The sequence below is a fragment of the Papio anubis genome, chromosome 4 (assembly GCF_008728515.1).
Source record: "Papio anubis isolate 15944 chromosome 4, Panubis1.0, whole genome shotgun sequence".
NCBI classification, from domain to species: Eukaryota; Metazoa; Chordata; class Mammalia; order Primates; family Cercopithecidae; genus Papio; species Papio anubis.
In genome coordinates, this window is record NC_044979.1 from 85,916,537 (window position 1) to 85,933,686 (window position 17,150).

The 17,150-nt window shown below is 35.5% G+C and overlaps 1 long non-coding RNA gene across 4 annotated transcripts in view; it reads left to right on the plus strand.

The window, feature by feature from the left end:
• The window catches only part of LOC108585064, a 47,405-nt gene that overhangs the window by 13,962 nt on the left and 16,293 nt on the right, over nucleotides 1-17,150 (plus strand). For 3 of the 4 annotated variants that reach the window (XR_004183225.1, XR_002521050.2, XR_002521051.2), the window contains one exon: nucleotides 1,375-1,962. The exons of the other annotated variant lie outside the window; for it this stretch is intronic. This is a non-coding gene — a long non-coding RNA (uncharacterized LOC108585064). The remainder of the gene's footprint in view (nucleotides 1-1,374; nucleotides 1,963-17,150) is intronic. 4 annotated transcript variants of the gene reach the window in all.

Below are 17,150 nucleotides of genomic sequence, written 5' to 3' on the forward strand. Positions count from 1 at the left end.
TGTACTTAAAGTCCATTTAAACGTAAAGTTAAAAACAAAGCTTAGACTCAGATGGAAGCGACTTTAGAGATCATCTGATTCAATCTTCTTTATTTAAAAAGAATAATTCAAGGGCTATTTACAGCATATGAATGACCTATAAACTCACAAGTTAAATTAGAAATTAGTAGTAATTTGTTAAGAGGCTGTGACAAAATTTAAATTTCATACAATCAACAAACCTGATAAAATTACAAAGTTAATTGTGCTGTTAATATTTTGACCCAAAATTTCTAAGTGACCTCAGTTAATACATATTTATATCTAGAAGGAACTAATTTGATGATGAAGAAAAATGGAGTTCCCTAATTCATATCAAATTACTTGTATCAAATATTAATATTTTATTGTCCCAGTAACTGTTTTCTTTTTCTTTTCTTTTTTTTTTTTTTTTTTTTTTTTTTTTGAGTCATGGCCTTGCTCCATCCCCCAGGCTGAAGTGGTGCAATCTTGGCTCACTGCAGCCTCAATCTCCTGGACTCAAGCAATCCTCCCACCTCAGCTGCCCGAGTAGCTGGGACTATGGCCACATGCCACCACATCTGGCCAATTTGTAAAATGTTTTGTAGAGAGGAGGTATCATTATGTTGCCCAGGCTGCTCTCGAACTCCTGGGGTTAACTAATCCACCCACCTCAGCTTCCCAAACCGCTGGGATTATAGGTGTGAGTCACCATGCCTGGCCAATAATTTCCATTTAAGGAAAGTAAATAGCAAATATTTTAGACTGGCTATAAATTATTATATTACCTTAAAGTCCCATAATTCACTAAGGCATCAGTCTTTCTTATACTTTAAAATAACTTTTTGGTTCATGCCATGAGAAACCATATATAAAAAACATTTTCTCATAAAATAATTAGCCTATACACTAGGAATAATTTGATCTTCTCTTTTTTTTTCTTTTTTTTTTTTTTTTTTGAGATGGTGTCTCACTCTGTAACCCAAGCTGGAGTGCAGTGGCATGATCTTGGCTCACGGCACCCTCTGTTTCCCAGGCTCAAGCAATTCTCATGCCTCAGCCTCTCGAGTAGCTGAAACTAAAGGCACACGCCACCACACCCAGTTAGTTTTTTTGTTTTTTGGGTTTTTTTTTTTTTTTTTTTTTTTTTTTTTGTATTTTAGCAGAGACGGGGTTTCACCATACTGGTCAGGGTTTTCTCGAACTCCTGAGCTCAGGCGATCCGCCAGCCTCGGCCTCCCAAAGTTCTGGGATTACAGGCTTGAGCCACCACACCCAGCTGAATATATATTTTTCATTGCAAAATGATGATGACACTGAAAGCTTTGTGGCAAAAATTGCAGTTATAAGGAAAAGAGGTTCATGTTTCCCCAGGTATAAAAATGGGCTACCAAGTAACTATGTGACCTGAGCTACCCACCATGAACTGGGTGTTATCTGACCACCAACCCATCAAGTTGCTGTGTGAAATAACACTCCATCATCAAACAGAAGTGGTATATTTGTGATCTGGCCCTAGCAGCTGTGAAGGCACAAGCCAGTTACATGAAGAAGTGGCCCAAATGCTCCTGGTCTCCGCTTCTGCTACCCTGGCTTCTCTCTCCCAGCCTACACCTGTGGTCTCATGGAGTTCCCCATGATCACTTGACAGAAGAAGAGAAGACTAGGGCCTGGTTAACAGATGCTCTGCGTAATACTCAGGCACCACCCTAAAGGGGACAGCTGCAGCAAAAATAGAACAAAAAGGCTTAGAAAGGGCACATTTGCTCACTGAGCTGGGACATGTATTGTCTCCTGCCCTTGGACATCAGCACTCCTGGTTCTCAGGCCTTTGGACTTTGACGAAAATTTCCATCATGGCTTCTCCTGGTTCTCAGGCCTTTTGACCCAAACGTCTCACACCACTGGCTTTCCTGCTTCTCCAGCTGGCAGATCGTGGGGCTTCTTGGCCTCCATAATCACGTGAGCAAATTCCCGTAATAAACCTCTCTGTATTTGTTTGTGTGTTTGTGTTTGTGTTTTTGTATTATGTTGGCTCTGTTTCTCTAGATGATCCTGATTAATTCAGATGGAGGAAATCATATCATCTTATCTGACAGTCAATAGTGTATCTCTCTTTTGACCTTGACTTCTTTTGTCTGTATTAAAAACTTTTATTGTATTTGATACATTGTGACTGTAATAACAGGAGTTTTTTTAATATATATTAACATAGTGATCAGAATATTTGACTCTAAAGTAGGCCATATATTTAACTTTTAATAGGTCAGATATGGCTTGGGTTTAAAGGTGAGTACAATAAATTTATACTATAAAATATCTCATCAACATTTCCAAAGAAGATATCAAGAATGCAAATATATACTACTTGTGTACATATTTGACAATAGTTTGCATGAAACACTTGAATAATTGTGACATTTAAGTAGCAGTTAAGAGACAAGATGGCAACATTTCCTGAGGAGACCAGTCAGCTTCCTGATGGCAGGTTGATTCCATTCAATCACTTTCATTATGAAACTGTCCACATTTTGTCCTTACTGGACAAAACTCAACTCTAGATATGGATTTTCCTTCCTTGCAGACAATGATTTTGCCAAAACTACCACCTGTATACTTATAAAATGCCTTATCCACTGTCACGATATGCCATACAGCATTGCTTCTGATGAAGAAATTCACTTCACAGCAAAAAAAGTGTGCCAATGGGCTCATGCTCATGGAATTCACTAGTTTTACCATGTCTCCAACCATCCTAAAACAGCTGCCTTGATAGAATGGTAGTTTGGCCTTTTGAAGACTCAGTTACAGTGCTAGTTAGGTGACAATACCACTTGGCCAAGTTCTCCAGAAGGCTACACATGCTCTGAATCAGCATTCAATGAATGGTGTTTTTTGTTTTGTTTTGTTTTGTTTTGTTTTTGGGTTTTGTTTTGTTTTGTTTTTTTCTATACTAAGGATTCGCAAGTCCAGGAATTCAGAAGTAGAAATGAGAGTGGTGCCACTCGCAATTACCCCTAGTGACCTATTAGCAAAATATATTTTTGTTACCATGACTTTGTGCTCTGCTCACCCAGAGGTCTTAGTCCCAGAGGGAGGAATGCTTCCACTAGGATACGCAACAGTGATTCTATTGAACTGGAAGTTAAGACTGCCTCCTTAACACTTTGGGCAACTCATGCCTCTGAGACAACAAGAAGGGAGTTTTGGTGTTGACTAGGGAAATTGAACTGGACTACCAAAAGGAAATTGGCCTACTCTACAATGGAGGTAAAAATGAGTATACCTTAAATATAGATGCTTCCCTAGGACTTCTGCTAGTATTACCATGCCTGTGCTCAATGTTAATGGAAAACTACAACAACCTCATCTGAACAGGACTACTAATGGCCCAAACTATAAAGGAATGGTTTGGGTCTCCCCACCAGGTTAAAAACCATGACCAGCTAAGGTTCGTGCTGAAGCAAAGGGTGTGTAGAAGAGGGTAGTTATAAACACCAGCTATGACAACAGGACCAGTTACAGAAACCAAAAGTTTTTCATGTGTATTTCCTCCTTATTTTGTTATTAATATATTTTGCTTATATATATATATTAAGCAAATATACTTGTTTTTTTTCTCTCATTCTCCTATTATGTAACATAAGATATTTGACTCTAAATCAGTATTTAGTATTGTTAATTTTACATCATCGTATTTAAGTTATAAAATATCAGAAGGATAAATATTACTTAAGGACTGTATCTCCTCTTCTCTGGAAGGGATTAGTGGATTTTTTATTTTATGCAAGATAGTTGTATTATGTAAGGCAGAATTATGGCCTTGTTAATTGTCATTATTTGGAAACTAAGTATGGTTAAAGGACGTGCATGTGGGTGCCAAGTAGACAAGGGTGAATTATGATGGTGAATGTCATGTATCAACTTGACTCAGCTAAGGAATGGCCAGATAGCTGGTAAAACATTATTAATGGGTGTGTTGATGAGGGTGTTGCTGGAAGACATTAGCATTTGAATCAGTAGAAAGAGTAAAGAAGACTGCCTTCATCAATGTGTGTGAGTTTGAAATAATAGAGTTTATAGGTGGATGTGTTTAGCACAAAGGCCCAAAATTGTTTTCTTAACATGATAGGTTTTAACAATTATATGACCTGCAAATAACACTAACCGTATGCCATAAAGACATTATATTTTTAGTCAAAATATGTCAATACTGGGCCAGAATTAGTAAATAAAATAAAAATCATTCTATATTTCTTGAAGACAAGTATTACTGATTTATCTGAGTGATAATTTACATATAAACCATGTATATTCTACTAGTATGTTTAGTGCAAATAAAAATTATGAAATCAGTTTAATAATTTATTTCTATAGTGAAAATCCCAGGGTAAAAATCAACAAATATAATTTGAAATATAAAATGTATTTCTATACATTTGTAAAACAGGGACCAATGCTTACTTCAGTAGGCAATAAAGCATACACACATTATTACATTCACCAGCATTTGGTTATAGTGGTTCTTATTTGAAATAAGTGGCAACTGTCTATCAAAACATATTTTTCTGGTTCAATTTTTCCCATGTGGACTTCATAATTTTATTTTAAGTACATATAAATTATATATAAATGATTACTAAGACATTTCAGGTTTGTATGTTAGCTTTAATTACTAAACACTAATCTAGCTGTGCAAGAAAATTGTTAATCATCTAATAATTCAAGTAAAATAAAACTAGATAAAATTCCAGTGGAAGATCTAATGTGGTGCTCAGTCATAAAGGTACAGACAGATTTTAAAAGTGTAGACAGATTCCTTTCCTGAGAAAACTTGTTGGATTTCTAGGAAGATAAGATTTACACATAAAAGGTAGCTAGACAATAGTACGAGAATATATATATAGTCTTCTGTAATTCATAAATGGAGAGAGGGAGGAGAGTGGGGAGAGAGAAAAAGAGAGAAATAGAGACTATACGTGTTAGAGTCGTCTACAAAAGGTCTCTAGGAAGATAGAACAGCGCAAATTAGAAGGGAGTCTGAAATTTCATTTGGAGAGAATGCTTGTGCAGTATTTGAGGCAAAAAGTTAGGTAAGAATTATCAATTGATTGTATTTTAGGATTGAAAAAGTAGTTATTGGTGGCCATGCAGTTCATCCCCCGGGAGTAGGAGATGTTGTATTTGACAGAGTTAGAAATATCAAAAAGGATCTAGCTAGAGAGGAAAGTGGTGAGTGCTTATGTATTATGTATTTCATACATACAATTCAAGTGGATGGTTGCATATTTAATATATTCCTTTATTTGATGAGTTGGAATTTGCATTAGAAGTAAGGATAAAATTAAGGCTTGATTGCCAAACGATCATTAAGACTATGATTATAAATAAGCTTTCTGAGATGACGTAGAGTGACCATACAAAAACAATGGCTCCTCCTGGAGGTAGTCTTACTCTCAGGAAGAAAGAAAAGGATGAAACCTCATAAGGAAGGTTTGTCAGAGAAATGATTAGAGAGGCAAGGAGCAAGCAAGCACAATATACAGAAAGCCACGAGGAAAGAAAAATTCTGGACATGGGTGATGAAGAGTTTCAAGTAGAGATATTGTGGAAGATAATATTTGAGAAAGGCCCCAGGGAAGGATGTGGTTAACAGTACAGAGAATGTTTCATCAGAGCAGCAGAGGATCCAGAAGACAGCAAGAAAAGAGAAAATAGATGCAGGGTTTATCAGAAATCTAGATACGAACAGGAAAAAAAGTAATGCAGCTATGTAAAAGAGAAGCAAAGACAATGAAAATGTTTTGCTGTTGTTTATTTTCTTTGTCCTAAGAAATAATCCTTAAGAAATTTAAGTTGAAGGAAAGAAAGTGATTATGTTGTCATCACTTGGTACTTGTCTGGGCTCAGTATATATTGAGTGGATAATTGAGAAATAGTTGGAAATGGCAAAAATTATGAAAACAGTTATATTTTTGGAAGTCACAGAAGGTGAATACAAATGGGGAATTTTCTTTAAATGAAAAGAAAGAGAGATACATACTACTTTAAAAATAATGTGGCCAGGTGCAGTGGCTCACGCCTGTAATCCCAGCACTTTGGGAGGCCGAGGCAGGTGGATTATGAGGTCAGGAGTTCGAGACCAGCCTGGCCAACATGGTGAAACCCTTTCTCTACTAAAAATACAAAAATTAGCTGGGCATGGTGGCGGGCACCTGTAATCTCAGCTACTCAGGAGGCTGAGGCAGGTGAATCCTTTGAACCTGGGAGGCGGAGGTTGCGGTGAGCCGAGATGGCACCATTGCACTCCAGCCTGGGCGACAGGGTGAGACTTTGTCTCAAAAAAAAAAAAAAAAAAAAAAAGGAAAAATCTGGTTGTTTTTTCCATATGCTGGGATGGTATTGTGGAGTTTTGAAAAAATTATCCCTTTGGTATTAAATAATAATATGTTGCTTGGCAGTCTTGGTTTCTCTGTTCCATGTATATTTCTCTTTTTGACCTTACTATTTTAAATATGCTTGAATTTGGCATATGTAGCATTCTCCTTATCTATCTGTAATTAAATCTAGAATAAATAGTAAAATCAATAATACATAACCCAATTGCTAAATTTTCTGCTATGTAATTCTGTAATAGAAATATGCGCATCAAGTTTCTGACCAGTAAGAACTTGGTAAAGAAAGCTAACTAAATATTTGTCTCATTAGGATTTCAGGAAATTGTTATCCAATTTTAGGACATATCAGAATACAGTGCTAAGCGCTACAAGTCATGAATTTTACAAAAAATTTACTCTTTCACACAAATATGTAGTTTACTTTGTTAACTTTAAATCACTTCAGCATCTTTCTAAGAATGTATTAATTTGGAATTGACCAGTGAGTTCTGTCAAGCAACACTCATATTTGTTCAAACATTAGGACAATGCATTTTCCCAATATTATCTTACAGGAAACAGGATGTCATAGTTAGAATCATTGAATCTTTACATAGTCTGATATGGCTCATTCTCTCAGTTACTTTATTTTTAGCCATAAACCACTATTCAGAGATACATGTTAATCTGAAACAATGTCAATTAATTCTTTTAATGTTTATGATTATTATATATTTATAATTAAAAAGGAAAAAACTTAATAAATGTTTTTAAATTTTTCCCAGCAAATTACCTCAGAATAACAAGTGTTAGTTTAGGATGCTGTAAAGAAATCTTTTAAAGATTACTTAAAAATAAGGAATGGTGAAGTTGTGAGATCAAGCATATATAAATTTCAGGAAAAATGAAATGTTAATATTTTGTAAACTGGTATAAAAATTGAGACAAAATATTGAGTGAGATAATTATGCAGCTCTGTTTCTCTTTTTAAAGGAGGTAAGGTTTATGTACTCTTGAAAACTGCCTTGGAAGACTCAAGACATGACTCCAGTATGGACCATGAATGAATCAACTGGTGTTGAAGATGCATATTAAGGGAGTAGTTTCCTATGATTTTTATAACAACCGCAAACTGTGTAACTTAATAGGATTTGATTCTCTGACAGTTCTTGAGGCTAGAAGTCTGAAATCAAGGTGTTGGCAGAGCTGTGCTCCCTTTGATGGCACAGGGGAAATATCCATGGTTGCCTCTTCTTGGCTTCTGGGCGTTGCTAGAAATCCCTGGTGTTCTTTGACTGCAGCTATATCTCCCTGCCTCCGTGGTTACATGGCCTTGATTACTGTGTTTCTCTCCACATAACGACACCAGTCATATTGAATTTAGAGCCCACTCTAATCTTATATGGCCTCAACTTAACTCATTACCTCTGTAAATACAACATAAAGCTATGGAAACTAGCATATGAGAAGGAATCAATAGTGCACCAATGAAGCATACTATATATACTTCATCAACTGAAGGTAATGAAAATTCCTATGGAAGGAAAATTACTACTATAATGAAAATTACATGAGAAATTGAAAACCAAGGGACTCAGGTCATTGAAAACCCTGACCAATATTTTACAACCTTTGAAATAAAAATCTAACTATAATACATCATATAGGAGGATTCTCCACTAGAGTTCACACACTTGAAGTAAGTAAAATAGATGCAAGGCATTTGACTTTTATTCAACACACCTGCTCACTAGGAACATGTCAGGGTCTGCCCCTGCTGGAATTTCTAGATTTTTTAAAAATGTATTTGCTTTGAGCATAAGATCTTCAGATTTAGCAATTTATAATTATTTACACTCACTTTACATGCAGAATAATTTGAAAGCTTGAGTATCTTTTTTAGTGAAGGATTTGCTCTGCCCAAGTTAAGTTCCTGCCCAAAAACCAGGGCTCATCAGTCGATGTTTCACGTTCAGTTTAGTCCATTCTCACTGAGACATACTCAAGTAGTTCTAACCAACAGTTTATTCTAGACTTCCATTTCTCTTAGCCATAAAATTCTACCATTTGTCAAATTTTAGAAAGTTCATATTGTAAATATATCTTGGCTCTTTCTTTTTCCTCTTCATAATTATCTCTACAGCTGAGTCTGTAAAATAACTTCTGTACTCTTTTGTTTCTAGCTTCGGATTCTTCAAATCCAACCTACATATTGAATACCAGAAGAATAAAACCCAAATCTGGTTATGATTTCTTATACATATATAAAATGCACACATACTGCCTGGCATGTATAAAAATCCCACTTTAAGGTAGCAGAATGTTTCTGTCTTTTAAAATCCGCTTCCTAAATTGCTGCAATGCCTCCTTATTACCTTGACAATGAAAATTCTTTACCTGATGAATTCGTTGGATGAATTCACTGCTAAGAAACCCAGACTCAAAGTGGCTTAACAAGAAGAACATTTTAAATCTCATATCACATGAAGCTTAGAAACAGCATGGGGTTCTAGTTTCTGATACCTCGAGTTTCTAGCCCTGCTTCTCAGGTTTTCTTGACTCTGCCTGTAACCCAGTATCAGCTAATTATTCTCAATCTGGCTTCTCTCATGGAGCAGCAACCATGAAACATACCTCTCACCATCCATCTGGTTGCAGAAAAGATTTTTCTCTTTTCCATGGAGTTGAAGAAAGTTTCTCCTTGATTTAAATTTGCTTAGATTCTTCTATTACTGAGCCAATCATAAAAGAAGGAATAAAATTACTATGATAGGTTTATCAATATCTGGAGAATAATTAACTAGTACACAATGAATATTGAAGAGTCAATTGCATATTTCATGTAACATATTCGATTTTTGCATGTTACTGCTCCAGATTTGCCTATACATATTCTAAATACTAACCACAACAACCACTTCCTGTTTCTTAAATGTGTCATGTTTTTCTTCCCCTTTAGTCATGGTTTCCTTTTTGCCAAGAATGACCTTCACCATGTCTTCATCTGACTGATCTCAAGCATTCTTGAAAGCTTAGTTTAAGCATCACCTTTCCTAGATCTATTGCCCTGTTTCTACCAGAAGAAATCAAGAGAGCCTTTCTTATCACCTTGCTTTCCTCAAGTACAGTCCTTCTCAACCTCCCGAAAATTAGGATTACTCTGTAGACCATTTCAAAATTCTGATGCCCTGAAACTGCTTCCAAACATCTGATTCAACTGGTTTGCAGAAGAGCCTGGTCATGATATTTATTTGTTTTTAACTTCTCAGCTGGTTCTAAAGTGAAGTCAAGATTTAGATCACTGCTCGCGATCACTTGCCGTATCTGATTATTAGGACACATTTCTCTTTCTCCTCTACTAGGGTTTTAGTTTTTGAAGATATGACTATGTTTTTTACCTTGGTAGCCTAAGTACCTAAAAGAACATCTGATACAATGTTGGTGCTCAAAAGTTTGTTGATTGAAAATAAATGCTGAGTTTCAAAAGACAGTTTTTAAAAATTCAATTTATCAGCTATAAACCAAATGCCTTACGTGTGCTAAACTCTATACAAACTGTTGGTACACATGGTAGATAATGTAGAGTCAGGTTTTAGCACAATTCATTTTCAATTAGGTGCTAACAAGTTAGCAATTATGATCACAGTGTTAGGAGCATCAGGCCACTACATCTTAAATTACTCTTTCAGACCTTCGTCCTTCAATCTAATAGAGCAAGTTTTTATTTCCTTAAATAATATTCCATTATCTTAAGTAATAGTTTGCATAATTTTAAAAAATTAGGTCTTACAAATCTATACTTATGAGTGTGTAAAGTCTAACTATAAATAAGTCTATCCTTTTCTTTTTCTTTTATCCAAATATTTATTTTTTGTGTGTTTTTACCTAGGCTCCAAACAAAATGTAAAAGGTTTTGCATTGTTTTAATATTCAATGAAAGGCAGGTGTTCACTAAATGGAATGAGAAAAATTAAAAGCAGCCTAACTGCAGAAGTGTCCTTGAACCACAAATTTAAATTTTTAGTGGTTTTACAATCTTCTTAAGCTGTCAATGGAAAAACATGGCTTGACATTGAACACATACCAAGTCAGTAGCATAAAACTATTTTATAATGTCTGATTGGTCATTGGAAAAAAACAGTTTAAAATTCAATCCATGTGATAGAAATGCCACTTAGAAAAAGACCATTCATATTGCAGTGCTGTAGGAAACCTGTGGTTGTAACAGTTCCCATTTCATGCAGCAGCAGGAGGGGTTTTAAAGAATTACAAATGGAATGGTTCCTAGAATCCTGCATGTTGGGTATTATTAATATAAATTTTATCATCATAAAATTCACTATTAGAAGAAAAAAACATACTATTATTTTTTCACTCTCATGCATTAAAAAACATCATCTTAAATGACGATTTTCAGGTTTATTTATGGGAATTCTTTGGGAATGTCCATTCATAATTTCATCAGGTCATTCATTCATTAACTGAAATATGTTGAACACTTGCTATATTGTTTCTCATAGTGGAAAGGGTTGGCCTAGTCATCTGTCCAACTGGCATTTATGTTAGTCATGAATTTTGTATTCTATTTGGAAAGTCTGTGTGCAGCTATTAATGGTTAGAGATTGCAGAATTACAGATTACCTGAAACAGAACTGGTTGTTTCAAAGTGTTTATAAGTCATATAACAAAACAAAACCTAAGTAATCAAAATAAAGGAAATGGTGAATTTTTTAGATTTGAAACTATTCTGGAAAATTATGAAAAATTAAGTGGACTTCATCCACACTTGGAAATCAGATTTGTTGTACATATCTCAGTATCGGACAAGTTTTGAGGACTGTAAATTTTGAATTTCTAAACTTCTGCTAACTTCAGCTAAATTTGACTTGTCTAATTTTGAGAACTCCAAACTCATTGATTTTCTCGTATGCCTATTTGTCTTATTTCTAGATTTTTCATTATTAATTAGCAATTTCAAAAGGGTAGAGACAAGGGGGGGAAAAGCATGGACAAGCAAAGACAGCAGGACAAGAAAAAAAGCATTACACAAATTAACCCATTTATGACTGAGGTTGCAATTTCTTGAATTTTTGCAATCAGGCCTTGGCGATGATCTTGAGCAGTAAGCTAGAAATAATTCCCACATACTTAGCATTCCAATAATGGAACAATAGGCATAAATTGGACAGATTTGCCCAATCGTGGTTATCACGTCTAAAAAATGATTTAATAGAATATAAAGGTGAAATTAGTGTGAAAGCTTCAGAGAATATGTGGATTGCAAGATCTGCTTTATTCCTTTCCCCCCATCATTGCCAAAAGTTAAGAATTAGTCCTACATATAATGGTATGAAATTCATTCATGTTCTCATCTGTAAAATAAAAGTTAAGCATTATAATTGACTTCAATAGTTATGATGGTGATGATCGATAAAAATTCCTGGCAAGTATTGACAAGCCTTCAAGGACATAGCAGCTATGAGCTGCCAGCTAAAAAGTACTTAGAAACCTAGGCAGGAAGGTGACTTATGGCCACTTTATTTTTTTTAATGTAATTTGAGTTACTTCGTTCCTTAAGAGAAAACATTTTACTAAGGCTTTTTGTTTGTGTGTTTTTTAGTTTTTTTTTTTTTTAATAGACTTTATTTTTTTAGAGTAATTTTAGGTTCACAGCAAATTTAATGAGAAAGTATAGAAAATTCCTATATTCTCCTTCCCCACTCCTCCACGTACAGTCTCCTCCACTACTAAACATCCAGCATGAGAATGGTACCTTTGTTACAAAATAAACCTACATTGATACAGTATTTTCACCAAAGTCTTACTTTACATTTGGATTCACTCTTCCTGTTTTATACTCTAAAGGTTTAGATAAATGAATAATGACACGTATCCAACATACAGAATAGTTTCACTGCCCTAACATTGCTCTGTGCTCCGCTTATTCATCCCTCATTTTATCCAAATCCCAGGCAACCACTAATCTTTTTACTGTCCCCATAGTTTTGCTTTTTGCGGAATGTTATATTGTTGCAATTATGCAGCACACAGCCTTTTAAAATTTGGCTTTTTTTTGAGAGGACGTCTCGTTCTGTCGCCCAGGCTGGAGTGCAGTGGCGCGATCTCAGCTCACTGCAAGCTCTGCCTCACCGGTTCACGCCATTCTCCTGCCTCAGCCTCCTGAGTAGCTGGGACTACAGGCGCCTGCCACCAGGCCCGGCTAATTTATTGTATTTTTAGTAGAGACGGGGTTTCACCGTGTTAGCCAGGATGACCTCTATCTCCTGACCTCGTGATCTGCCCGTCTAGGTCTCCCAAAGTGCTGGGATTACAGGCATGAGCCATTGCGCCGGGCCTAAAAAACTGGCTTCTTTCACTTAGTAATATGCATTTAAGTTTCCCCTATATCTCTTCACGATCCAACAGATCATTTCTTTTCAGTGCTAAATAATATTCCGTTGTCTGTCTGAATCACGTTTTATTTATCTATTCATGTACTGAAGGATGCCAGCTTGCTTTCAAGCTTTGGCAATTATGAATAAAGCTTCTATAAACATTTGTGTTTTTTAGCTTCTTCAGGTAGATATCAAAGAGTGTGATAGCTGGTTCACATGATTAGAGTAAGTTTAGCTTTGTAACAGAAACTGCTAAACTATATTCCAAAGTTTCTGTAGTATTTTGCATTTCCACCAGCAAGGAATGAAAGTTTCTGTTGCTCCATATTCCCGCCAGCATTCAGTATTGTCAGTGTTCTGGATTTTGGCTATTTTAGTAGATGTGCCAAAATATCTCATAGTTGTTTTAATTTGCATTTCTCCAATGTCATATGATGTAGTACATCTTTTCATATGCTATTTTCATTTGTATATCTTCTTTGGTGAAGTGTTCAGAACTTTGGCCTATTTGTTAAATTAGGTTGTTCATTTTCTTATTGTTGAGTTGTAAGAGTTATTTTTGTATTTCGGATAACAGTCCATCTGTTAAGTCTTAGGCAAATATGTTCTCCCAATCTGTGGTTATCTTCCCCTTCTCTTGACAGTATCTTTCACAGAGTAGAAGTTTTTTATTTTAATGGAGCCCCCCGTTTATCAGTTATTTCTTTCATGGATCTTGCCTTTTGTGTTGTATTTAAAAAGTTGTGATCATGCCAAAGATCATCTAGAAGTTCTCTGTTATTTGCTAGGCATTTTATAGTTTTGTATTTTAAATGTATGCCAATGGTCAGTTTTGAGTTAATTTTTGTGAAGGGTGTAAAGTGTGGTTCTAATTTTTTTTTTTTTTTTTTTTTTTTGCATGTGACATAGTAAGGTGGAATTTTTTTTTCTGTTTTGGGTTTTTTGCTCGTTGGTTTGTTTTAGAGTGATGAGGTCTTACTTTGTTGTTCAGGCTGGGCTCCACAGATTCCCAAATAGCTGGACTACAGGCGCGAACTCTGGTGCCCAGCTTAGTAGTAAGGTTTTAAGGTTTGTTGGTTTGGCCTGTCTTTTTATGACTAAAAACTTTATAAATTATATTATATTTATTTTAGAAATACAATGCAGGCTGGGTGCGGTGGCTCATGCCTGTAATCCCAGCACTTTGGGAGGCCGACGTGGGTGGATCACGAGGTCAGAAGATCGAGACCATCCTGGCTAACACAGTGAAACCTCGTCTCTACTAAAAAATACAAAAAAAAAAATTAGCTGGGCATGGTGGCGGGCGCCTGTAGTCCCAGCTACTTGGGAGGCTGAGGCAGGAGAATGGCGTGAACCCGGGAGGCAGATTCGTGAGTGTGAGCCGGCTTGCAGTGAGCCGAGATCATGCCACTGCACTTCAGCCTGGGTGACAGAGCAAGACTCCGTCTCAAAAAAAAAAAAAAAAAAAAAGAGAGAGAGAAAGAAAGAAATACAGTGCAAATTTAACCTTAGCTGTAACTACCAAGGCCAAATAATCAAGAATTATAGGTACTGCAATGTCTATGAAAAGAAAACCCTATATAAAGGCATTTGATAAGTATACAAAACTTTCATAAAAGTAAAAAGAAAACACACTGTAAACATTTCCCTATCACATTTTAAATTATATCTTACGGGAATTTTATTGAATACTAATTTTACTATTAACTCAGGTAGTATTAGTAACTAATTATTAGACAAATACATACCTAAACCTAAATTTAAAAATGCTGTCTCTAAACAGAATGGCGTAATTTCTGTAATAAAATCCAAGCCATTGCTTTTATGAAATGATGAGAGAAAGGAAGAGAAGGAGGGAAGATAAATATCAAACTTGTTCAGCCTCTAATTTTAACAATGTCTATATCAATCACTGTATACCCACTAAAAACACTACTGCCAAAATATTCTAAATCTAGGGGCTTACTTTAGAAGGTTACTATGTATCCCTTCAATGTAAAAAACACTCACTTATCTTAAAAGGAAGTGTGATAGGAAGAGCTTTTAAGAGTTATTGTTTGATACTGTGATAGGCAAATAATGTCCGTTTCACTGTGCATTCTTAGGATCGAAAGTCAAAAGTTGTGGCATGTGTGTTCGTGTGTGCATATATATACTTTTTTTAGGTATGTGTATGATGGGAGGTGAGTAGATAATTTTTTCCCAGGATTTTACAAACTGCATATTTACATCTCTTCCTAAATCAAGCACAACAAGAAAAGTGTTAAAAGTGGTGAAATATAATAATTAATGAGGGGAATGGAAATCAAATGACAACAAAATTATATCATACGCAGAAGAGAGTTAAGTACTTGTGTAGAGGAATTAAACTGATTAAGGTTTTCCTGCAAATAGCTCCATACACACATTATTTCCATAACTTTAAAGATTATATATATTTTTTTTTGTCCAGGGTGTATTGTTAAGTACATTCCTTCTTACTCGTTCTTCTCAACCCCAGATCCATTTTCCAATCCCACACTGATCCCATGTCAGCATGCTCTGTTTTTGACTAGGCAAATAATACACAGATTTATTTCTACAGGAAAAACCTCTGGTAAAATCATAGAGTGCCTACTTGAACGATACCCAAAAGGTAACTGCGTGCTTTCCGCTGGCCAGAAATAACTCACAGCAAATGAATTCACAGAGCAGTCAATGGAATACTGTAACCCTCTTAGGGGAGCCATTGTACTATGAGAGAAATGTAAAGCAGTGAAACAGCCTTTATATCTATATCTATATGCATATATATACACACACATAATAGTGTGTGTATGTGTGTGTACATATATATACACACATACATGCATACATATGTATGTACACACATACACACTGTATTACGTACGATAGAAATTATGGTAAAAATAAGTTAGACTATTGATCTGTGACAAATTTCCACTTGAAGCCATATGGAGTTGGCTTAATATTCCTTTCATTGACATTGCATTATTGTGATAATTTATTTAGAATGATTTTTATTTATTACTGTTGTAAGACTAGCAGTAGATTGAATGACAGTAATTCTAAGACCAGAATAGACTGATGTTAATTCTTAGATGTAAATCTACAGATTGAAAGATTGGTACTGTGAGATTTGTTTGTTTTGTTTTGTTTTGTTTTTGTTTTGAGATGAAGTCTTACTCTGTCACCTAGGCTGGAGTGCAGTGGTGCGATCTCGGTTCACTGCAAACTCTGCCTCCTGGGTTCAAGCAATTCTCCTGCCTCAGCCTCCCGTATTAGTTGGGATTACAGGTATGCGCCACCGCAACCAGCTAATTTTTGTATTTTAGTACAGACGGGGTTTCACCGTGTTGGCCAGGCTAGTCTCGAACTCCTGGCCTCAAGCAATCCACCCACCTCAGTCACCTGAAGTGCTGAGATTACAGTCCTGAGCCACCGCACCCGGCCCAAGATTTGTATTTCTTAAACTGAATTCCACAATTTATTTAAGAGAGAAAAACAAAACAAAACAAAAACAAAACAAACAAACAAAAAAACGCACACTTTCAGTGCATGAATGGGATTCTATATTACAGGGATTAACTATAAGAATTCATTTAACGAATTTCTTTTACAGAAGTCAGTTTAGAATTGGGGGCAGTGTTAGAGCTGAAAGTATGGAAAAGTAAAGATGGAAATAAAATTTTTTAGAAATAAAACTCAAATTTATGACATGGGAGAAATCATGAATTTTTCAAGTGAACAGTGTTTGGCTATTGTTATATATATCCTGGTTTAGCCAATTTGCACATCCATTGTTTTATGTTGACATGTCGTGTTACAAGTTTTGTGTTATTCTTGGAAGCTAGCACACTTCTGAAACTTTTGGTGACCATTCTGGCAGAGTATCTAATGCATCTGAAAACAAACAAACAATAAAGGTAATTATTTGAAGGAAATCAATGCACAATTAAAAGTGGAGACACATTGTCAGTTTGCATCAATCTAATTTAAAGATGTCCCCTAAACCTAAATGTCACTAAGAATTACTAGCTTTTTTTTTTTTTTCAGCCTAAGAATTTGGAAAATCTTCCCCCCTTCCAAAATGATATTTCAGGGGATTTCCAGACCTTTTCCCCCTATTACATTTGATTGCTTTCTATCTCATTACTTCAAAATCTGAAGTTTTCTAGAATATCTACACTTACACACACACACACACACACACACACACACTACATTTACATTGCATTCCCTTTAGCCCTAGTCATCTTTTTTCTAGGTCATCTAAATTTTGGGCTGGTTACTTTTCTCACTTCATCTAATTTCTGGGATGGTCACATTTCTTACTTCATCTTAATTCTGGTCAAGGGCAGGATTTACTGTGTCTGGA